This window comes from Manis javanica, chromosome 12 (assembly GCF_040802235.1).
Source record: "Manis javanica isolate MJ-LG chromosome 12, MJ_LKY, whole genome shotgun sequence".
In the NCBI taxonomy this organism is placed as follows: Eukaryota; Metazoa; Chordata; class Mammalia; order Pholidota; family Manidae; genus Manis; species Manis javanica.
In genome coordinates, this window is record NC_133167.1 from 40,937,749 (window position 1) to 40,963,325 (window position 25,577).

Genomic DNA, 25,577 nt, shown 5'->3' on the forward strand with positions numbered 1-25,577 from the left:
TGGATAAGAGCAATGCCCTTTCTGATACAATAGGTTTTTTAATGGTGAAGGAAATTTCCATTTCTGAATTTCAACCTAAATTTGAGGAAGAAGTATCAAATTCAGAATTAGTTTGGGAAGCTGTCAAAATTATGGAAAAAGTGGTCAAAACTGTTGATAAGTTTAAGTCCCAGGAAAGGTCTTCATCCAAAAAAGGTCCTATGTTAGATACTACAACTTTAGAAGAAGCTTTGGCTTTGTTCTTGGCTAAAATTGTAACATTGCCAAGTGTCTCAAGCAAAGATGCAAAAAACTTGTCAAAGCCTGAGTTAAATAAAATTGCATCTCAACTGACAAAATCTGTAGCAGCTGAAATTTCCAAAAATAATATTGATCTAGTTTCTGCTGATCCTGAAGAACACTTTTTAAATCCAGAAAGCATAGAAATGATTTCTCAGGTTATTGATTCTATTTATAGTGATATACTGCAACAATCTGAAACGCATAAAGATCTTTATTATGACATAAAAGGTACAAACAGAGCCTTCCTTAAGAAAGTGGCTAGTTTAATTATTAATGGAGTTTCAAATCTTCAATTAGATACAGTTAGGTTAAAGAATTCAAGTGCTGATGTCTTTGGAGATCAAGCCATTAATAGAATTGTTCAAAAGGCACAGAAGTATGCTGACAAAATGATCCCTGACTTAGAAAAAGGAGAGATCAAGATTCAATTGAAGATGTGTTTCCAATTAAAATAGTCCCACATATTAGGAAGAAGCCAATCAAAATAGATCCTGACATTATATTAGAACACTTAGCAGTCATTTCTATAAAAGCTCAACCTCTTGAAAAACTTGAGATGGACTATTTAAGAAAATTGGACATAGCATAAAAGAGCTAAGAAGTGCATCAATAAATAGGAGAAGTGTCTCTTCATCAGACACATCTAATTTAGAAAAGATAAAGAAAGGAAGACATATTCATTGACTAAGGACGATTGGATATAAAACCCCGAGAGGTAAGTGCAAAAGCAGTAACAAAACTTTAAAATTAAAATTCAAAATACAAGTGAATAGTGAAGCATAATTGTTCTGTGATTCCCTTCCTCAAACAGGTATATGGAAATGCATTTTTTCTTATTGTCCAGCACTCTGTGAGAATTGGTTACACTTGTTCATCCATAAAGTGTCGTGTAACTTACTGGGACTTGCCACATCAGCTCTGTGGCTCATTCTCAAGGTCTCAGGCTAGTTTTCCTAAGACAATCAGTTTAAACTGGCTTTTAAAAGAAAAAATTATGGGAACACAGGGACATACACTTAATAGTAAAACCAGGCTGACTAAAATTATGATCTTCATTTGAAAATTCAGAGAAGCAATCTCATATAGTTCTTTTAGTTTTTTATTGTGGGTAATCTAATGGTATCTTAAAGGGCCAGTTAATAGAATATCAGGATATATGAACTTTCAAAACTTAGCTAAAATAGTTTTAATTTCTCAAACTTATGGCTCTACACAGTACTTTTTACTTTTAGCAACATTGATCAACAAACATTAGACTACAGACGCTTAGATTATACTTCTTTATCATCTTACTTTAATTAGCCTTCCTCCATTTTTCTATATTCTCAAGAAGTGCCCAGTTTCTTTCCTCTTCTATCCTTGTTCTAGACACAGCAGCCCATGTACTGCCATTTTTATGAACCCATTTCCTCTTGCTATAGACCTATGGCCCTGTAGCTCTATACTTGAGCACCAATACATTAAATTAATTGGGCTTTAAAATGCTGAAATGATGTTCTTGTTACAAGAAAACTATACCACTGAGGGCAAAGGGATTGTCCCATAGAACTGTGCTGATCCACTATACCTATGATTTTTAACAAATCCCCTTGTACTGATGGCATTTACTCCTAAGAGGACTGAATGTGTTTAGGGATATAATCTATGGCCTGCACAATAACCAAAGTTTTATAGAACCATTCTTCCTGGAATGTAAATTTGAAGTGAATTTTCTCCAGCACTATCTTATTACTCACTGAACTAAATCTTAGGGATGAGAAATATTTCAATAACTGCTTTATGTTTTCATACCCAAATATGGAGATTATCATGGGCTGAGGCACTAATTTAATCCATTTGCCCTAAATATTTTGTACCAGAAGACAGTGCTTTCTAGCTCTAAAGTTACCCCTGCCATGTGGGTTCTTACCATTACATTAGCATATTACTTGGTAGTCTTCATTCATATATAAGTAATCCCTTGGGAATAAAATTTCTGAACAGAATAACATTACTTAAAATTAGTTTTTAGTTATCTGTAGAATTGTCACAAATTTTACTCTTAGTTGCCAGCTCTCTTAAGCCATTTATAGACCACAGAAAGCAGGAGAAGAATATTTAAACCAGAACAGTTATCCATGTCCTCTTAAGCCAAAGAAAAGCCATCCTAAAAATAAAAAAGTAGCAGAGGTAATTATATTAAGACATATGATTCGTACTAATCTGGGTACCACTGCTGTCTTTCTCAAGCATAGGGACAGAGAAGGGACAAAATGGAATATACATATTGAAAACATATGTAGGAACAAATTCCAAAGCCATATGGAATGGTTTTGGATTTTCTAAACTTAGTTCCCTCCACTAACACAGAAAATCAAAATTGATTGTGTTTTGATTTCTTAAGGAGCCTGTTTATATATATATATCCCTTTAGGGCACCATTATCTGAAAACCTGGCTTATAGTGGTACAAGAAGATACTAAGGTCTATGTTTATTAACTCAAATCAATTTGGAGATTCTGTGTCATCATAAAAACTATGAAAGTGAGGGAAATGCTATTATTTAATTATAATTGTCTTTAATCTGCCTTTAGACATTGAAAATGGAAAGTGAGATTTCACTAGGGAGGTGAGAAAAAGATTAATATTTATGTTTTGAAGATTCTTTAGAAAATATGTCTGAAGGATCAAAGTGTAAAAACAGGGATGTAAGAGCCAAAGACCTTTACAATTTTGATTATTCATCATTTTTAAAAGTCAGGATCAGATAATGCCTCTCAGTTTTGCTAAAAATGTGTGCATTTAAGTTTATCTATGATTCCCTATGTAGAATTTTAGAAAAACAGATGTCTACTTCTATCACATCAAAGTAAATGAAAAAAAAAGCATATTATGATGCAGCAAATACAAAGTTCAAACAAACAAAACCTATGTTAGACCTTCCTCTACATTTCAGAGTAAGCTAATGGTAGATTAATATTATCTCTGAATATAAAGGAAATGCTAGATGGCAACAAATGTTCTTATATTTTTCATTTGTTTCTTTTCAAAATATTGCTAATATACAAATAAGTGGCACTTGAAGATAATACTACTTAAATTGAAACTAGAAATTATACTAATAGGTATATTTCAATAAAACCACAGGAAAAATGACAGAGACATTTGTTTTAGTATTCATTATACTTTCAATTACAGGTTGTCAGCAGAAATTCATTTCAGAATATAAGAAAGCCGGATATCACCAAGGTGGAGCTTCTAAAAAATGTTCAGAGCAAAAATGATCTTATCATTTGGCTAGTAGCTCATGATATTGAGCAAGATTTGGAAAGTAACATAGAAGAGGGATTGATGTCTGATGAAGATGAAGTTGCTTTAAGAGAAGTTATACAAAAGAAATACTTAGAATAATTTGAAGATCACATGAATGAAGCCAGCAGAAAGCAAAGCTGTTTCTCCCAAGCCAACACTAAGCATAAACGGCCTGAAAAAATTTTTGTCATCAGGCAAACGCTGTCAGCCCACATCCAGTGTGAGTATTGAAAGTATTGAAACAACCTCAAATCATATACTAGAACATAAGGAGATAAAAGTTAAAAGAGCTGTTACTGAGCTTGACTTGGCCACCTACCCAACAGTCGTGACTGAAACTGCCTCTTTTGGTGAGAAAAAGCCACAGTGTAAGGTGAGAAACAGGACTTTAGTGACTAGATATCTATGGAAGGAGCAGAGGTCTTCAGAAATTCTATCCAAGAATGTACCTTGTTTAGGCAGAAAAGAATACTAAAAAGGTTCCAGTCTCATCCTAAGCCTGGTAATATTGATAGTATATGAGAAATCATTCACAGATAAACCCATGAAATTCAACTGAAGGAGAGCAGATAATGGAAAAAGATCTAGATTAGTTGGGAGCCCAAAGAAAACAAAACAGAAACCATTTATGGAAATGCAAGATAACTATTTCAATCTATTATTTAATAGATTCCAGCCCTTTTGTATTTTGGCTGATAACTACCCAATATGAACATTTTATATAGTGAAGTCTTACACAGCTAAGACGAGAGCAGAAGGTAGGTCAAAATAAAAGGAAAAATTTTAAAAATTGCATTGTCTGGGCTTGAATCTTGAATTAATAGGTATGTGTCCTTTGGGGGAAGTGATGAGATCAACTTTTTTCTTGAAAGCTACTTTGCCAACTTGCCCAAAGTTGACAATTTAATCAAAATATTTTAAACACCACCCTTACAATCAGCTCATAAACTCCATTATCAGCATGGAATACAACTCTTTCCCCAGTACCATACCCTTCATATGATGGTATAGACTTTAGTATCCCTTGGAGTTGGCCCTACCCAAAAATCTGTACCAAAACATGTTTTTGGAAAGTGTATATGATTTAGGATTTCTTGATGAGACTATTTCCTTGATTATCCATTTAACCTGATTCCCAGGTTAACATTAAAACTGAGGTGAACCAGGGAAAAGACAGGGGTCCACAGGATGGATTTTGGCAGCCACACAAGTGAATCTGGAAGCTAATCCACTGCTTGAGCCTTAAGATGGCTGCAGCCTTCATCTACGCTTTGATTGCAGTCTTATGAGAGATTCGGTGGTAGAGAAACCAAGCTAACTCTTCCCAGATTCTTGGCCTGCAGACACTGTGAGGTAATAAATGTTTCATTTTTGGGGGCCTGGCAAGTCTTGGAGCAACTCAGTACACGGTGGCTCCTAAGGCATAAGGCAAACTGGAATGGAAGAAAATGTTTTCAAAACTCAAGAATAACAATACAATCTTTTCCTCATTTTTATTAGATTCTGTTCTTATTATTGAGTTATAAGTGTTCTTTAAATATCTGTGTACAAATCCATATTTATCAGATATGTGTTTGGAATGTATTTCCTTCCATTCTATATGGCTTTTTAGTTTCCTACAGTGACTATTGAAGAACATCATAATTTTAATTTTGATGAAGTCCCGTTTATCAGCTTTTGGATATTACGGTTCATGATTTTTGTGTCCAGTCTAAGAAATCTTTGCCTAACCCAAAGTCAAAAGATTTTTTTTTCCTTCATTTTCTTCTAGAAGTTTTATAGTTCTTGTTCAGTTTAGGTCAATGATCAGTTTTGAGTTAAGTATTGTAAATGGTAATAAAGATTTTACATTCAATTTTTTCCCATGTGGATATTCAACTTTCCCATCACCATTTTTTAAACTCTTTATTTCCCCACTTTGGCACCTTTATCAATACTGAATTGACCATATCCATGTAGGTTTATTTCTAAACTTTATCATGTGCCACCAATGTGTATGTCTATACTTAAGTAATACCACAGTATCCAAACCATTGTAGCTTTATGGTAAATCTTGAAATCAGGCAGTTTAAGTCCCTCACGTTGCTCTTCTTTTTCTAAATGGTTTTGGCTTTTCTAAGTCCTTCACGTTTTTCTTTCAATTTCAGAATCAGCTTGTCAATTTCTGAGAAAAAAAGCCCAGTGGATTTTTGATGGAATGTAGTGTTTGCAGCATTTAGCATGTGGTTTGCTAAATAGTAGTATACAGGAGAAAATAACTTTGCTTTCAAAACTGCTTACCCTTGGAAAATATAAATTATTAATTAGACAGTAACATGGGAAAATATCTTGGCCAATTGGTTTTTAATCAGTTAATGATTTTCTTCATTAAAATACATAAATCCAGCAATAATTCTTAAATATGAGAATATAGTACTAACTTCCTTTCTGCATCTATCTAGAAGAAAATGTTTTCAAAACTCAAAAATAACAATAGAATCTTTTCCTCATTTTTATTAGATTCTGTTCTTATTATTGAGTTATGTGTTCTTTAAATATCTGTGTACAAATCCATATTAAAATGTCTTCCTCACTATATTACAGGTAAAAATTAATATGCTTGTTCAAATTAACAAGGTTCTCTGTAATAAGCAGTATAGATCCTTCTTAGTGTCCTTAATATTATGTGACATGGACACATTTTATTTATGTATCATTTTTCATTGTAAGCATAATTAGCACTCTTACTCTTCTTAGATATACCACTTAATTAGTTTGAGATCAATTCTCAAGAGAGAGCAATATATAGTTCTACATAGATAGAAATAGTTTCCTTTAATAGTTTGCTTCAAAAGTGCATATAACACATAAATAAATTTAAATTGTTTAAATAATAGCATAATTATTTAATAATACACATCCAAAACTTTCTAGATTTAAGTAACACATTTATAAACAATCACAACATACCTGTCATCTCTTTTGCCCATATTTATAATACATAGCTTTAATATAGAGGCTTCAATGGACACTTGCACCTTTATTGTCTAGAATGACAACAGGAAATCATGAAATCTTGGAGAAATAAAGCTAAGTGTTCTGCCCTCTGGGAACAAATGCTCTGAAATATCTCAGCCTAACACTGATCCCATTGAGAAGCTAAAAAAAAAAAGAAGCAGGCAAGGATCCCCAGGAAATTAGAAGGGGTCAGTGTTTATGGTTATGTTAGGTTATCTGTTACTTAGTTTCTCTGGATACTCAGTATTGGAGAGCTGAATGGGTGATCATCTTTCATGGTCAGTATGTTAGACTGATCCATGTACCTGAAACTCTAACCTGTATCACCACCATTTCTCGGCTAGAGCAGATTCCTAACTGGTCCTTGCATTTCTGCTGTCTGTCCTCTACACAAAAGCCAAAGTGAGCCTTTAAAATCACTACTGAGACCATCTCATTCCATTGTTGAAAACCATTCGGTGGCTTTCCATTTCACTCAAAGCAAAAGCTTAAGTTTTCACAAAGGTCTACAATACCCTCCAAGATCTGTGATTCTCAGCAAAGCTGTCTCTACTTCTTTCAAGACAGTACTAAAAGCCACAAGAATAAGCCAACACAACTCTATAGTCTGACATTTTTCTTCTTAGTTCTCTAAACTTCCAAATCCTGGAGGCAAATTATATATGCACTACCCCAATACACACACACACACACACACACACACACACACACAGTAATTATTTAACTAACAAATAAGGATTTACTATCAAATACAGATTGCCAAATTCCCACTTGTTAGTTTAGGAATATTCACATCTATCTAACGACACTAAAAATTTCATACTTCAAAGCCTGTCAGATGTGACATCCTACTTCCAAGTGTTAGATTGAGCATTAGAGTACGTTTGATTGAAAATGATATTAATACACCTGAAACCAGTTCTAATAAAAGAAAATACAGTGCAAATTTGAAGCAGAAAACTGAATTCAAGCCTGTCTTTCCTATTGACTGGTCTTTACATTCTACATGCAGGGCTCCTTTTGTGATCCCCACTCAAGCAGATAAGACCACCAAAGGCCCGTAGGTCACATTCTCAGAGTTCGGAAGTTTTAGAGGTACACCCCCCCCCAACTTCCTTATTCTTAAATATCAGTATTTGAGAGTATCTCAATGGTGCTATTTAGATTATACACCCAATTTTTGACAAATGCCACTGAAGAAAGAGAAACCATTATTTGTCTGATCTTGGCCATTGTTCTCTAGAATGTGAAGTCTGGACTCTTGGAGGACCTCACCAGGTGCCTCAATATATGAGTGATTCCACAAAGGGAAGGATGTTGCACCTCCACTGAGGTGAGGCTGGGATGAGGAAAATTCTCTGATTTCCTCGCTGTTATAGCACGTGTCTGCACGGCAGTGATAAGATATGGAGGCTAGTACCATTGGCCACCTTGCAAATTCTGCATCTACGACTACAGCAAGAATTTCTATCCTGAACAAGAATACATTTTCTTAGAAGTTCAACAGGCTCAGTATTGAAGTTTTGCTCTCAAGAAATTTTATGTGTGCCTCATACCAATGAGGAACAAGGGGGCTACTATGGTATTTATGAACATAAAATATGATTTAAAGCTATCATGGGTAAGGTCTCAAAAAAGTCTATGTTACAAATTGAAACAAACTGGTATAACTTAATGAAAGAGGAAAAGTTCTTGGATCTAAGAAAAAGTTATAAACTGATAGTATTTCTCAATATAAAAAACAATTATAACACAACAGCAAAAAAAATATATATGGATTCACCTAAAAAAAATAAATTAGAACTTTATACATGACTTTTAAATTCTATGAGAGCACATAAAAGAATACCTACATAAATGCAGACATATACCATGCTCACAGAATGACAAAAAAGCACCAAAATTGTAAAGATGCTATTCTCTCCAAAATAATCTATAAATTTAAATCAGTACAAATCAAAATATTAAATTATATAAGGGATTCTAAGATTTCCACAGAGTGTTACATCAATTAAAATGGACTCTAATGGATATTAAACTATCAAAAACCATTGAAAGTAAAGTAATAAATAACTGACATAGACCAAAGAGAGTCCAGAAAGCAGAAAGCAGTAGGATTTATATAGAGGTATCACCACAAGTAAATGTGAAAGTAATAGAATGCTCAAATTATTTTGGAAAATTTTAGTCACTTTATGAAAAAAATAGGATTTTTATCATTATTACTACTTCACATCAAATATGAAAATATGTATTTCCAAATGGATTAAATATCTAGGTGTGACAAGCACAATTATAAAACCCAAGAAGATAAAAGCTAAAAATGATTTTGTAGCATGAGAAAGATTTCTTTAAAACACAAACTTTAAGGTCAATTTTTGATGAATTTAATTACAAAATGTAATGATAAATCCATGTTCATTTAGCTACTCTTTGAAACAATTTCCATATCCAATATAAATTAGTCAATAACTACTAACTAATATGTCAAATTACAAAAGTATAGTGGGAATAGAAAAAGGACAGACGTGCATTAGTAATAATTATAATTCCAGGTAGAATTTGATAGATTTTTTAAATAATTCAAATTATTGATTTTTCCATTTCATATCTTTAAAAGTACAATTTGCTGTATTTTCTCCCTATTTCAGAGATTTCAGCATAAAAGATATGTTTAATTATCTTAGAATTATTTTGTTTATGATATTATCAATCAAACTTACTATTATGCTTGTAAATATGCTTCAAAATATCTATTCATTTCCACTTAATTTTAAACTAACCTCAAAGTTTAAATATTGTGTTAAAATTGTGTCAGCTTCCCCCCGATGACTATATTAAGAAAATTTCTATTTAAGTGATATACCACATATGGACACACACCAGGGAAAATGCATTTGCTCTATTACAAAAGGCTGTACTCCTCTCTTTAATTAGGACTTTAATGCCAACAAGTTAAATCACATTAACCACTGTGTCCTGAGTTAGGTATGAAACTATCAACTGTAATGCTTAGATTTAATTAAACATTTTGTAGTCCCTTGAACGTGGCAAAGATGCATATCCTTTTCCCATGTCCAGTTATCAGGACAGAATGATAAATAGCTAATAAATTAGAATTAGGTTTATAATTTTAATATCTAGAAAAATTAGGTGTTTTTAATAAGCATTTTACCTTACATGGAAATAACCTAAAAGTGGTGTCAAGATCTAACCAGGTAACATTGTGGCATCCATTATGTTATATTCAAATATAAGGTGGTTCTGTATGTTAAATCATTGACATTTTCCAAAACCACACAACATAAAGGATCACATTGTAAATGTTGAGTAAATATCCACTTACTTTCTCTTGTCCTTTCTCTTAAGACATAGATAATATATATTCATTTATGACATATAAGAAACTCCTAATTATATTTTCCACCACCAGCTTCTCTCCTTTGAATTACATCCACCTAGTGCTGCGTACGTTTTCTTTCAAAAGCACTCTCAGGGTATTTCTGTGTTCAAAAGCCTTCAATTCTCCACTGCCTGTAGGAAAAATGTCTATATTCTCTACCCTCTCATATAGTATCTTTTATAATATTTCCCAAATAGTTTTTCAACTCTATTTCTCAATAGTATCTCACAGGAAATTTGCATTTAAAGATCAAGAATCTACTTACAGTCAAATAACTCACTTGTAATTTATTCAAATCATTGAGTAACCTACTATGTATCAGGTACCACATTAGCACCTTTGTTCATCCTCTGGTGATTCTAATCATTACAAGTCTATCTGTCTTTCTGTCCCAGGACTGTCCCCATCTGTGACTAAATTCAGTCACCTCTACTTGAGCCAAGAATGTATATTCTGTACAGTCAAAAATACTGACTTAACATACTTCTTTGTGTTGTGCTATATATATATAAAATTTTATGTTTGTGTATTTATTAGTTTAACTATAATGCATACATACATATCTTGCAGAAAATGTCATTAGTCTCTTCAGTGCACAGAAATATGAACAAGGTTTTTTTCCCCTGCTTTCAAGTGCTTATAAATCCCAAACAGACAGTAGACGACTTCTCAAGTATCTTGCTCTGCTATATGGCTCAGTAGGCATCCAGTATATCAATACACACACACACGCATGCATGTGCAAACTTAAATGCTGACTGGTCACAGTAAGTTCAAGAAAGTGATCCTCCATAATTTATGTACATTTCCCTCTCACTTTTCAACTATCTTCAACTATTTTTCTATCCTTTGTTCTCTTTTCAAAGCTCTACTATTTTTCCTCACTTTTTGCTTTTGATGATTTTTGTTTCTATTTCACTGATTAAAACAGATGAACAAATACAGCTCCTATCATTTATCTACAACCCACGTGAATCTGTTTCTGTTACACTCTGTCTTTCCTTCTGTTACTACAGTTACCCTGTTCTTGGTCCTGATAGCAAACCCTCCATTTGTGCCCTGAATATAAGGTTATTCTACATCCTTAATTTTCCTAGGATAGTCTTAGTTTACAGATGTATTTCTGTTGTTAATTACCACTGGAGTGATTATATATATATGAGGTTCAATGAAAGAAAATGTCACTGTATTTCTTTTCAGGCTATTTTTTTTCAGGTTCTAACTGAAAATTATTTCATTGTATAGAGGAGGAAAGTGTTAAGAAATTATCTGCCCTTGGTGTCAGATACACTGTCTGCAGATAGACAAATCCAATGATCAGTTTCCCTTTGCTTTATGGGTGTGTGCATGTGTGTGTGTGTGTGCAAGAAAACAACGTGAGATCTCATACTAATTTCAAGTTTCCTGTCTGATAATTCCAACATCTATGTTATATCTGAGCCCAGTTCTTATGTTTGCTTTGTCTCTTCAAATCATGATTTTTTCTAGTTTTAACATGTCTTGTAATTTTTTTGAGGAAGTCAAACATAACAGTAGGAGATTTTATGTCAGTCTGGTCTGGAATTTGGCTTTGTTTTGCTGTAGCTCCAACTTCCTCTAATAGCCTTGTTTTTTGTCCCCACTGTTGGCTCTGGGCTTCCCTAAGTACTCTTCAGAGAGCACATCTTGTAGCTTTTTCAGCTGTGACCCAGCATTATTATAATGGAGCCCTGTTTGTGAGGTGGTAAGGTATGGAGGAGGGGAAGCATTCTATACTGTTATGAATAAATATGTCTTCTAGTGGGTCTTTGACTGTGGTCTGTACCCTCACAGATGTTTCTTCTCCTCCACCCCCTTTTGTTGAATGATGCCTCCAGGGGTCTGCTTGAGAAAGGTGCTGTAGGATAAGGCTCTGGTAAGACTTTTCCCATGGAGAGTAGGCCTGTGTTACGGAAATTGCTCTGGCCCTCTTCCCCTATGGTTAATCTTCGCTACTTCTGTGTGAGCCAACAGGAGATTTTTCCTGGCTCTTCACTCTGAGAATCTTGTGGGTTTTCTGGAGATAAAGACTCATTGGGGGAAGAGGGAGGGTCACTCCTAAAATTGAAGCCCCTATCATTTCTCACTTTCACAATAATCCATATTCAGCCTCCAGCAGTTTGTCAAAATTATCTCTTAAATGTTCTGCCAGCAGATCTGTGGATTTGCCTGTCTCTCCAGATCTAGGAAAGGCAGTTCACCAAGAGATCTCAGTTCTCTGATGGGCCTTAGAAAAGTCATTGATTTTCAGTTTGTTCCACTTGTTTCTTTTTATGAAGACAAAAGTGACAATTTCTGAACTCTTTACATATCAGAGCTAAAAGTGTAAGCTTTTTCTTTATTTATTTTTCCTTCCAACAATTATAAATTCCTTGAGGACAGAGATTATATGTCTCCACCATTGTAGACCTGGTTTCTACCACAGATTCTCACATATGACAGCCAGTCAGTAGCTTTGAAATTAATGAAAATTTAATATTGCATTTAAAAGAAGCATTTCAGGACCAGAGTATATAATTCATTGCTAATTACAACTTTATGGGGACAAAAACATGGTATTTGGTGAAAATTACATATTTTATAATAAAAATTCTAATTTCTTCCAGTGGGGGAAATTTATCAGATAAATTCTGCTACAGTAATTCTTTTTATGTGGTGTGCAATCAACAATCTTAACAATTAGATATTATGTAATACAAAAAAATGACATCATCTATTAAAAATCTTTTAGAAAAAAGATACTTTAAAAAATATCAAAACTTTAAACTCAATTAATATCCAAAGACTTTATACATTGTTAATCTTTTCCTTCAAAAGACAGAGTAAGCAACCATTATAGAAATAAACACTTCATGTTCCCTGATCTTCTCTCATAGAAGTAATGAAATAATTATAAAGGTTTTGTTAGAATATAAATTATCAATGGTTTCAAAATGAACCAGAAAGGGAAGCTACAGCATTTTCCAAATGACTCAAGACTTGTTTTTCTTTTTTCTGGAATAAACTGCTGTATCCTTTCTAAATTTAAAAATGTGTATAATTCTATTTCATAGAAGTATTACCTACTTTTCAGAGATGGCAAACCTCAGTTAACAGAATCAACTTTAAAATCTTAAAGTCTTAAATGAGTAGCTGATGTTCACTTCAGTTTATGTGTTTTCACAGACTTTTTAGTAGTATCTTTAAGCCAATTTTCCTGAGTATAGTGAAATAAAACCCTACCCATAACTGGTGCCATTTAGCAAGCACCACAGTTCTTCATTTTGCTTTCAATGTTAAAAATCAATTTAAAAATCTTAGTAGCGTTTATTTTCATGACACAAATACAAAGAAAAAGCAAAGTACTATAAAATTGGAAATAAAAAAATCAATCATACAAAAACAAAACCCCCTTACAATAGTTAAATGTACAAACATACTTGATCATTTTGAAAACAGGATTGTGATATTTTGTAACCATAGCAAACCCAGTAAAGCCCATAGCCACTGATGATCCTTTCATTTCTCTGAGAAGTGATGCAGGCAAAAATGCTACATGGGGCCAGTATTGCCTTAGTGGATATTGTGAATGTATAACCTCAGTTAAATTGCTGAACCAAGTAAAAGCACCATTGTTATAGCAGTAGTTCTTAGAATAAGGTCCTGGACTAGCAGTGTCAGCATTAGCCTAGGAACTTGTTAGAAATGCCAATTCTCTGGCTTTTCCAAGAGCTACTGAATTAGGGACTGATATGGAACACCTCTGTTCCATAGATTGCTAATGTTTGAGAACCACTACTCTAGACATCTAGTTTACCCCTTTAGCTAACTTCTCACACCTAGAAGGGTGAGTACCCACCTTCAAAGCCAGGCAATGGCAGGCCAAGACCCTCTCATTCTTTCAATCTTCTCCTCTATCTCTTTGGTCTCTGACCACAACCTGGAAAGATGTTTCAACTTTTGAGGATATATGTGATTAGATTGGGTTTACCTGGATAATCCATGATAATCTTCCCATCTCAAAATCTTTAACCTTCATCATACACACAGGTCCTTTTGCCCTGGAAGGCAATAAATTCACAAGATCTGAGGATTAGGAAGTGAACATCTCTGGGTGTGGAAGGGGACATTACTCTTGTCTACCACAGTTCTGAACTCTATAAACAGGTACCAGGCTGAATGTCAATCTTAGGTATAACCAAAATGTCCAATTTTGTCCTGGTAACAAGGAATATAGACTTTTACTGAACCTAAGCAAATAATTATAATGCCATGAGAATATGAGTTTTTAATTTTGGAGGGGTCAGGCAGGTAAGATATATACAAATGCTTTATTTCCATTACAAAAGTGTAGGCTATTAAATGGTGAGCTATAGACAGATTAAGAGAAAAGAGGAAGGGTTTCCTTATACATGTAATAAATAGAATATTAACATATCAACAATATTCCAATAAAAATCACAGTCATTCCTCATCAGCTGCTACATTCCTACATAATCAATTCTTGTTTTACTGTATCTTCAGTTTAGCAATTTCATGAACCATATGCTTTTCAGTTAGAGTTCTAGAATTCATGTCTTAGTTCACAAGTCTCACACATAATTCGATCAGAAGCCAGGACTCAAAAAGTTCTGTGAAGATAACTCATTATAGAGAAGTAATCACTTTCCCTCCTGCATGTTTTGCTTGTATTTTCAGAGAGGCTTTCTGTGAATATACTGCTTAAAACAGCAGTACACACTCCCCACCTCCCGCATCTCTCCTTGTTTTTTTCCATAAGATTGCGAATTGAGCCATTTACAGTAAATCCACATAGTTTACCATCTATATCAATAGAACTAATCTTAGTTTTCCATCATCTTCATCAACATGATCAATTGGACATAAAGTGAATATGGCTTTTGAGCTTTTTTGTTGTGTTTTCCAGGAAATTCTTGCTTAGGAAGAGAAAAGTTATATATAAAAAAGTGTTATTATTCATTTTAGGAACTTCCTGAAATATATCAGGAATTAAGTTTTTCAGTTGATAATGTCAAATTGATGGTTTTCTCCCTTTCCTTAAAACCCCCTCTTTGCTGGGTCCATGAGGCCTAACCTATTATATCATATAGTCTTTACCCAAGCCTAATCAAACTAAAATAATGAAAACTGCGTAAATTTTACAACTTGGTGTTTCTCCCCTCCAAGATGCTGACTCTAGGTAAGGCTGTCTTTTATTACAGAAAGCACTGAACTCACCTTTATCTTATTAACAAATTATTTCAATGTTATTTTGGGGAGGCCAATGATTGGTCATCATAATATATTGTACATTTTTTAATGGGGTGTGTTCCCAACTAGAAAATTAGAAATTAAAACTAAAATCCTTAAGAGTAATTTGAGAGATTTAGAATTAAAGGTACTTCTGCATATGGTATGATGCAGGAAGAAATAAGACACGTCTAGGGAGGAAATCATATTAGATGCTTCAAATTTATTTCCTTTCAACATTTGAAAAGACATGTTGCAGCTTGGGATTTACTCTCTCTGCATTCTGACATACCTTGATTATAAAAATTATTTTAAAACAAAATGAAGGACAACACAAGAAAAGCTCAAAGGCCATAAGCACTTTGTGTCCACTTTGAGGTAAATGAGGGAATAGGTTAGGAACCGTGCATCCTGTCTCCATCTATAATGGAGCCACATGGAGGAAAGAACACAGTAGTCAGGAAATAAATTATCTGGGGTAATCATCATAACTAATTCAGGAGAAAAGAATGTGAGGATTATCCAAGTGAAAGACTAGGGTCAGAAACTGCCTTTTCGCTCCTACATTTGTCTATAGCACTGGGTCCCAAATACTGGGCATGGACTGCACTGTTTGGTGTGGGTACCGGATGGAGTTAACAGGAGACAATGTGCATGCCAACTCCTTACTTTCCATAGTTAAGGTTCAGAAACACTAAAGAAGAACTAAGGGTAACACAGGATGGGACTGATGGGACTTCCTCCTGGCTTCAGGTCCCTGACAGATGCAAAGCTGCTGGTAATGCTGCCCAAGCATAGTGGGGTCCTCCCAGGTTTGAGAAAAGTTGGTGATTCCTGGCACTAAGTCTTAAATAATTCAAGTTTCCACCTCAGCAGAGGGTGGTAGTTGCAGAGAATATGCAAGTTTATTGTTTTCATTTAGGAGGGAGGCCACACTTTCACCTAGAAGGGGTAAGATACAGAGTTCATAGTTCCTCTAAGAGCCAGGCCTGCCTCTCCTAGCCAATGTCTCAAAAAGCACTGCCCTCAGGAATATATACTAGGTACATTCCAGATCGAAAATAAAATGAACTTAGGTTAATGTGCATAAATATGCACTGAGAGCAGGAGAGAAGGCTGTGTGAGGAATGGGAGCTTGAAGTTAGGAAAATTACAGTTTCAGACAAATATTAGATAAAAATTCAGCACTCCCAGGAAATAATGGTGGGCTCTGGAAAGCTACTAAGAAGCTTTAATATTTATTTTAAAAATGATATAATTATATTTTGATAGTTTGGGAGTAAAGAAGAAATTGTAAAGGCATTTGTCTGAATCATTTTCCTGTGATTTCTGAAGGATGTAAACATTTCCAAGAAAACTACATAATCAAAATTTTAGAATTTGTCAATTAAGCCCTGTATTTTATATAGAGAGGATCAGAAATCCAGATTTTAAGTGACATACCCAAGGTTACACTGACAGAAACAAAACTAATTAGGAATGCCACCTCAATTTACTTACCCCTGAGAAAGTTTTCTCTTCCCCTCTACAATATCACACTCTCTATTTCAGTCAATTATTCCAGTTATTCATTATGCACTCAAGAAACACTTTAAAGCATCTACCAGCCATTGGGCTAAGTACTAACAGTGGTGATCAAAACAGGTGTGTCTCTTCCCTTCATGACCCTTATAATTGGGTTTTATGAAAAAGTAGTAATGGTAGAGTATACTTATCAGGTTCCATGGTGCTTCAAATAAAGCAGGGGAGGTGAGACTTCATGATTAACTGCAGACTAAAAGGAATACTCGGAGTCACAGTCCTATAAGTCAGCATCACAGACTGTTTATATTTTACATTTTAAGAGAATGGAGAAGGCACTGTGAGCAAGAATAATAACATGAGCAAAGAAAGGGATGGCTGGGTGAAAGAAAGCAATCTTTCCCTGATTTGTGTTTTAAAATGTTTTACATATCCATATAATTTAGCTTTTAGGAATCTCTCTAATTCAGTTTAAGTTCTTCTATTTCATATTTATGATAGCTTAGATATGGAAAGCCAACTGATGTGTTCAAGGTCAGTTAAGGTAAAAGTGCCTGAAATTGGACTAGACTATAGGTTTTCTGATTTCTAGTCCAGTGCTTTTCTACTACAAGGCCACATAAACTACAGCACATATGTAATTTCCTGAAGCCAACAGCCACAGGTGATGCTGTGTCTGACTCTGTGTAACAAAATTGGATCTGGTAATAGAAATACCAACTCACAATTTTAATATACTAATTCCGATCTGAAATGTTTTTCAAAATGTATGTCAAATTAGTTTAGAAATTTGTTTGCTTGTTCCCAAAATTTTCCAAAATATGTTGTAATTTTACCTCCTTATCTTGAACATTTGCTGTTAATAACCATTTTGAAAATCTTCAGTATATTCAAATTATTTAGCAGGAAGTTAAATAAAACTTTTGCTACCTTCCCCTTTGAAATAAATACTTATTTTAGGATAACATAAGGAAGATACCTAAAGACCAGGAACAAATTATAGAATATAGAAAATATTATTTAATCTTTATCACATATATTATCCTGCACTGTTTAGTTTCAATCTCTGTATTTACTGACAAAGAAACATAGAGCTAATAAAAAATAAATTAATAATTTGAGTCAAATTTTTAATTTGAGAGTCAATGATGACTCAAAAATGCTACTGCTGTGACATAAATGGTAGAATTAACTTATTTTCCCTTTTTCACACTTTCTCTTAAGTATTCTACACTTAAATATTCATATGACTATTTACAGAACTATCAGCATATACAGGTACTTGAAAGTGAAAAAAACTCATTCCTTTCCTCTGGTGAAAAATGTATTTCATACCAATGGCCAGTTCATAGAGAAAAAGGGAAAGAGAAAGAATGACTGTAATTTATACTATTTCATCACAAATAACATCCTACTCCTGGGAGAATAAATTTCTTGCCATGTGTCCCAAACCTCTAGACAAACCTTGAAATACTTACTGTTTCTCCCAAGACTAAGAAAGGATTTAAGAGGGGCTTAAAATGCTTTCAGTGCAAAAAATCAAAGATAAATCTATTACTGATGCTTTCAAGTTCTCCTGCATACTCTTCACTGGGCCATAAATTTCCCAGCAATCTAGATCACTTTGTAATCCAAGTGGTAAATAACCCCTCCCTTCCCTGAGCATTCTCAAGGTATCAGAGAACTGCAGATATCAGAGGAAGCTTATACAGCAATAGGAGCAATTTCTTCTAAGCCATTCCTTGACACCTGCCACAATTATGGGGAAATATTTCCAAGTTAGACCCTCATTTCTCTTTGTAGTTAGCACCTTGATAGAAGCCTCAAAATTATTCAAGATTATGCAGTTATATAGGCATTGGTATTAGTTTATGGATGTCCATTTCTCCTTATTTGTTAATCCCTTTTATTAATTATATACAATGTGCTAAATCAGGAATTCAGAATATAATGCTGAGCCAAAAGGGTCATATAGGCATGAATCTTAGAATCTGGTATGGTTGATAAACAACCAATTACACAAATAAAAACCCACAAACAATTGCCTTGAAACAATGGTGTAAGGAAAGAATAGTGCATAAAACAGGAGCACCTCCAAGAAATGTTTCCATAAGATGTGATATTGAGGTGAGATTTGAAAATAAGATTAACAGAATGGTGAAAATGCCTTAGGGAGAGAAAACAATGTGGACCAAAGCCCTATGGCAAGAAAGTATGACCCGTTCAAAAGGGTGAGAACGTCTGCGTGACTGGCACAGGCAGGGAGAGCATGATGGGTGCTGTGATGAACTTCTGACATTTCTCCTCAGTTCTGTTTATAGTCTATTGCATCTGCCTTTGTGGCTTCTTTCTTTCTTCCTTTTCAAACTTTTATTTTTTTCTGCTATCCTAGTCCTTTCAGTTGTTTTACTTTCTCCAAAAATATGGTCAATGAAATCAATGATCAGATGAGTAAATTTATTTGACTTCTAAGAACAGTACCAGTAAATAAAAAACACATGTGAAACACAGCACTCTTCCATATATTGTCTTTTGTTTTGTATTATATAGTTCAACATCTTAACTGGCACAATTATTTAAATTATCACAATCCTTATTCAAAAATCATGATGATTTTGAAAGTGTGACAAGAATCTTTTTTGTAGTAAATTTCAGAGTCCATCATTGATGCATATTTGTTTGATAAAGGTTAAATTGATTCTGAGTCAAAAGTAGCTAGATAACCATGTTTTTGACAGAAAGAGGCTTAATAAGTAACTGCCAAATAGAAAAAAGTTTTCTATCACCTAGTGGAAAATGTCAGACCTGTATATATAAATACATTCACAGTTTTCATGCAGAATATAGAAATGGCTAAGAGGTGCTGGATGGCTCTAAAATACCCAAATCACAAAAGCTGGTAGGAAATTTAAGTTGTAGGAGTTCAGGCCTGCATGGTATAAGATATTTGCTTCTTAATTTTCTGAGACCTAGTTGTATATACTTGAACTCTGGACTGAAGATGTTGCAGAGTGCAGAAAAAAGGGCTGAGAAAGAACCCAGTGTGTGATTGTTGACTCAAGACACTCTAAGCTAGTTAAATAAGTTTTTACTCAGAAAAACTGGGAGAACAATAAAAACTCCTGCATTTTCAAAAAAGGGGACACCAAAACCTGAGGGTGGACCTGTCACCTCAGAGAGAGGACCCAGTAACCCAGTAGATGTGCTGAGGAAGTATCCCTATAGAGTACAACCTAACTATAACTTTAGGATGATTGATATCATTCTTCCCAACTTGCCCCCACAAATTCTTGTCCTAAAAATAGAGTTTCAAGACTTTTCAATGATAGCAACACAGTAGCAGCTTAGTTTTGAAATTTCCTGTTCAAAATATGGGTGCTCCTTCTTAGAGCACATAACAGTTAAGAACAAACACATTCACACACAAATGTAAACGCCTTTCTCTGAGGAAAAAAATACAGATAGAATGTAAACACTTAAACTTGAACCTAGTATGTGCTAAGAAGAAACTCAAATCCTAGATGCTAACAGAAACAACAGAGAACGCTAGAAAACATCAGGAGGCTGTAGTGGCCGTGACAGGGTAGAACGGGGAAGGACAATGAGGTATTGAGTGACAGATCGAAAAGCAGAAGCAAAAGTCAGCTTTCACCTTATGTGGCATTTGCACAAGCTGTGGGTGCATGTGCAGGTGCAGAGAGAAAGTGTAGAAATAGCCCAGTGACAAAAATGTGGCAGACCTCATAAAGTATGGAGAATAAACACCTTCTAAAAGAGAAAGCTAGAGTTTCCAAGGCAGTGAGTAGGAATTTTGGTGACAGTAGCCAGTGAAAAGACTGGAAGCTCCCCAGAACACGACTGAGCTCATAAAGTCAGAAGCAGCTTGGCTACCTAAAGACATCATATTTAAAGGAACTAGTTGCTTCCATAAAGTTCTGTTGTGGGGTGGGGGTGCACCTACTTGCCTTCTCCCCATATGCAGAAAGCTGACATAGGAAATCAAATTTAGAAACAGATAGGACTAAATAAAGTGTTAAGTAAAACTGGCAAAACTCAGTTTCTTAGAAAAAAATACAACATTTAGAGAAATAAAGACAAAATTATAAGGAACACAGGCAATTATGGATCCGATGAATAGCAAAGTAGGGAACATTAAGGATAGAAATTAGAAAATGGAAAACTGAAACAAAAACCAACATTAAAACTACTAATAAGAAACTGATAGATAAGCAGGGAAAGATAGCCAAAATATGCATAGTTGGAGTTTCTAAAAAATATATCAGAACAGTTGTAGAGAATATTTAGTAATGCAATTCAATAAACATTTCCTGAAATAATAGGCTAAAATCTAATGTTGAAACGGTGTATTTTCTGCTAGAGAAAACCAAGAATGTTGAATACCAAGACAAGACTTGGATAAATATTTGGATTTTAAAGATAAAAAATTTTTGGTTATTAGACCAAAAGATCAACTCATATATGTATGTGGGAAAAAGGAATCTGGTTAATATAAAATTTCTCTACATTAATATTCAACATACACTAGGACTGGGGTATATATATTTAGGATGGAGATGAACATATTTGCATGTGAGAGACTAGCCAGAGGATTGACTGCATAGAAAAATTCTAGATTTAAGAAAATATTAAAATTAAGAAAATAGTTCATGATTTAAGAATAAAATAATAGCTAAAGAGAGAATTAGTGCACAAGCATAAAGGCCACAAATAAGATACTGACTGAAGCACAGAGCAAAAAAGAATTAGAGAAAAAAGAGAAATTCACAGGATATAACAGAAAAGTGCAACAAAAAAATATAAATGAAGTGAAAAAGAAGAGAGAATGGGGTAGAAGAAGTATCTGAAAGGTTTATGGTTAAAACTTTTTAATACTAATAAAAAACTTAAATCTATATAGTCTATAAGAACAAGAAACACTGAACAGGAAAATCATGATGAAAACCATACTTAGGTTATCATAATAAAATTGCTGGAAAAAAAGAAAAAAAAGATTTTAGAAGTAGCAAAAAAGAAAAGAGATACAGTCAGTTTTGTTATAATAAGACGTGTGTTCCTTTAAGTTTGCTTATGCAAACAATATAATGAAATCCACAGGGATTATGAGTAAATGGAGTTCTGGGCACAATATTCAAAAACTTTGTCATGACACATTAAAAAAAATAAGTCAGGAATCTAATAAAAACAATGGTTCAGTTAGCATACCCTAAATGTTTGCCTTAAATGTTACAGTAAATATGGTACTTTGCACTTTGAAAAGTGCCTGAAATTTACTTGTGAAGGGGAGTGTGGAAAGAGTTGCAGCTGATACACATTCTTACAAAGATTTAAAAAAACGAAGTAGCTCTCTCTGATTATCAGTCCCTTCAGTACCTATGTTATAGAGTAATTTTGAGTATAAAATGCAGCCAAGATCCCTTAGAAGAAGGACTGGCACTTCATAAGTGCTCATTAATTGTCATTAGTCATCAAGGAAATACAAATAAAACAGTAAGAAAGCACTTCACACCTACTAAAATGGCTGAAATGAAAAGGTCTGACTATTCTTAGTGCTGGCGAGGATGTAGACAACTATAATGCTCATAGTGTAATATGATATGTAAAATATAAAAGAGTGTAAAATGGTACAACTACTTCAGAAAACTTATACAATTAAACATATATTTATACTATGACCCAGTAATAGCAACTAATGGGTAGAGATGTGGGAGTAGAGAATATATATGCTGACAAAAACATTCATAAACTCACATTCAGAGCATCTTTATTCATAATAGCTAAAAACTGGAAACAACACAAATGCCTACTGATAGAATGAATATGAAAAATGTGGTATATTCTTACATTGTGGTACTATGTAATAAATAGTATAATCTGTGCTTCATGCAACAACATAGAAGAATTTAAAAAAATTATCCTGGATGAATTTTTCAAAAAATGTAACATTGTTGAGTGAATGAAGCCAGATGAAAAATATTTTAGGATTCAATTTATACATAGCTCCAGAATAGGAAAATCAAAGCTATGGTGATAAAAATCAGATTATTGGTTACACAGAGAGAATTGAAGATAAAAGGTCAGGAGAAGCTTTCAATAATTATAAAAGTAATTTTTCTATTAATTGAGAATGTGATTCCACAGGTGAATAAATGTGCCAAAACTCATCAAATTATATTCTTAAAATCTGCTTATTTTACTTTATGTAAACTTTACCTCAGTAAAATGATTTTTAAAAATCTGTAAACAACCTAAATGCCCACCAGCAGATAGATGGATAAAACAGTTGATTTCTGAGATGGTGGGAATGTTCTATATTTGACTCATATAGTTGAGCATTTCTTGTATGTAAAAATGAATGAACTACTGATTCATGCAACAATATGGATAAATCAGAGAAACACGGAATTGAATATAAGAATCCACAAAAAATAGAGCACAGGGTGTATCACTGTATTTACATGAATGTCCAAAAACAGCAAACTAAGCTGAGGTACTAAAAGTCTGAAAAGTGACTGCTTTTGGGTGGTACTAGGGAATTGGATAGAAAGGGGAATTACATACATTTCTGAAGTGATGACAATATTCTATATCTTGATCTGACAAAATTTGTCAAATGTGCAGTTAAAATTTGTTGACTTTTTTTACATGTTAATTATAACATGTAATTTTGCTTCAACAGTAAGCAAAAACATATGCATCTGAATGTATATTTATGAAAAAATTAGTTTGTTGGCTATTATTTCACTTTTGAAATATATTTGATATTTTACATGGTATTAAACACATATGTACAAAAAGAAACAAATACAATAAAAACATTTAATGTTCAAGTTGTGTTTTTGGTAGTTTCAGACTAACCAATATGTCAACAAGAAATTCAAGTTCTCTGACAATAAATGCAAAACTGAGGAAAGTAAAGAAAACAAAACACCTTTAATCAAAGAAAATATGCATGATTCAAAATTTTTATGGAAATATATCAATAATAAAGAGATAGAATACCTCTTTCTTTTCTGATAACTGAATATATCTATTTCATAGAAATTAAAAGAAACCAAAACACCAGTGCACAGAATTTGCTGATGTTTTCAGAGTCAGCTTCAAAAAGGCAATCTATTGTTTTATATATCAACATCTAATCATGCAGCTCAGGGCCTGAATCCTCACCTTTACTGCCTGAGAGTGAATTTAGCCCATAACGATAACTGAAGGCTAAATTGGAGCTCAAGTCAATCCATCATCTGTTTAAATTTTTTTTCACTCATGATGACATAAAAATTACTAGATAGATAATGTCTAACTCTTCTGTCATAGACTCCTGTGCTATTCTTTTCCATTTTCCTTAGCAGCTTAAAAAATTTACAAACCAGTAATTCCCCTTCAACTTAGTATAGCATTTTTCTTTTTCTCCAAATTTTAGGTTATATTCACATTTTAGGGAGAAAGACAGAAATCAATTACAATGTTTTGGAAAATGCTACTTTGTCTCCCAGATGAGTGTGCACCAGGCCAAAGGTCTGTGGGTCCTGTCTCTCCTTGGTGTTGCCTATCAATTTCTGTGTTCCTCAGTGTCAGACTCCCTGTTGTTGCCCAGTCTCCCTGCAATTATTTGCTACCATCCATTTACAGTTATGTATGATTATATATATATGTAATTAACAAGTGCAAGGACCCTGAGTTAATCCTCTAGTTTTCTCTGGACACCAGACTGAGAAATCCTTCTGAAGCAGGCTTACACATTCGGTTCTCCCTACTTTAGGCACTAGTGTTCTTGGCAGGCTCCGACTTCTCTGTATACCATTATCTAAAGTAGACATTTACTTAAGAAATTGGCAGGATTTATTACTAATAACAAAATTTAAGAATAGATATTCAAAATAATAAAAGATAAACTGTGGTTCTAATATCAGTTTCTAGAACACTAACTATCAAGAAAGCTATCATATAAAAACTGTTAAGGAACTAGGTGAAGTTTTGATAATAGTAAGACCAGAGTAGTAGGAATATTTTCCTCCCCTGCTGCACTAAATGTAATAAAGTCCTCTGTTCTCTCTAAAGTTTACATGAATTTGAATAAGTGCTTCATGCCAAAAAAATTATCAACATAGCATTACTGCACTCTGCCTTGTTATTAGTATTTAGGGATCTTTAGGGAATTTATCCATTTATGTAAGAAAATAAGAGGTCTTCTTGGAGGCAAGAGGGAACAAGGAAATAGACCAAACTCAGACTCCCTTTACCCAAGGTCCAAAATTATGGAAACCTGTCAGATGGATCTGGGTATCCTTGATCAAGGGATTGTTTGCTATCATAAATCACATTAATTGAACGCGAGAGAAGAGTGAATCAGAATTGATCATCTGAGCCTAACAAAAGGACATAAAGTTCCTCACACAGCTAATATGATTTGGGAAAGATGATACGTGTACTTTGAAGCTCAGGGTTGGGAAATCATAGTGGCCCAAGGAGGGACTTCTGTTACCAACTATTGGTTTTCTGATTGAACCCTGATGGATATAGTATTTGGCATTGACAATAATTCCAGAGGAACAGACTCATAAAGATGTGCTCTCTGCATTGGTTCTGGGACTTATGGAATGAATTCTCTAGTATGATTAGATATAAAAGCATTAATGACCCTGTTTCCAATGGTAAAGGAGGCACTGATAGTCCATGACACACCGTGGAAAACAATTACTCAAATTATCATGCTAAGGTGCTTGTGATGGAGTGTCCGCAAAAGGCAAGACTCTAAGTGATATGTATTTGCTCCCACAGAATATTTTAGTAAAAATAGAGTAATGCAGAATGTTGTTGG

General features: G+C 33.9%; 1 protein-coding gene across 1 annotated transcript in view; it reads left to right on the forward strand.

Annotated features, from left to right (window-relative positions):
* The window catches only part of LOC118971813 (fibrous sheath-interacting protein 2-like), a 51,651-nt gene extending 47,285 nt beyond the window's left edge, over window positions 1–4,366 (forward strand). The window contains exon 12 of the mRNA XM_073218507.1: window positions 3,460–4,366. The gene's annotated coding sequence lies outside the window, so the exon portion shown is untranslated. The remainder of the gene's footprint in view (window positions 1–3,459) is intronic.
* Window positions 4,367–25,577: the final 21,211 nt, after the last annotated feature.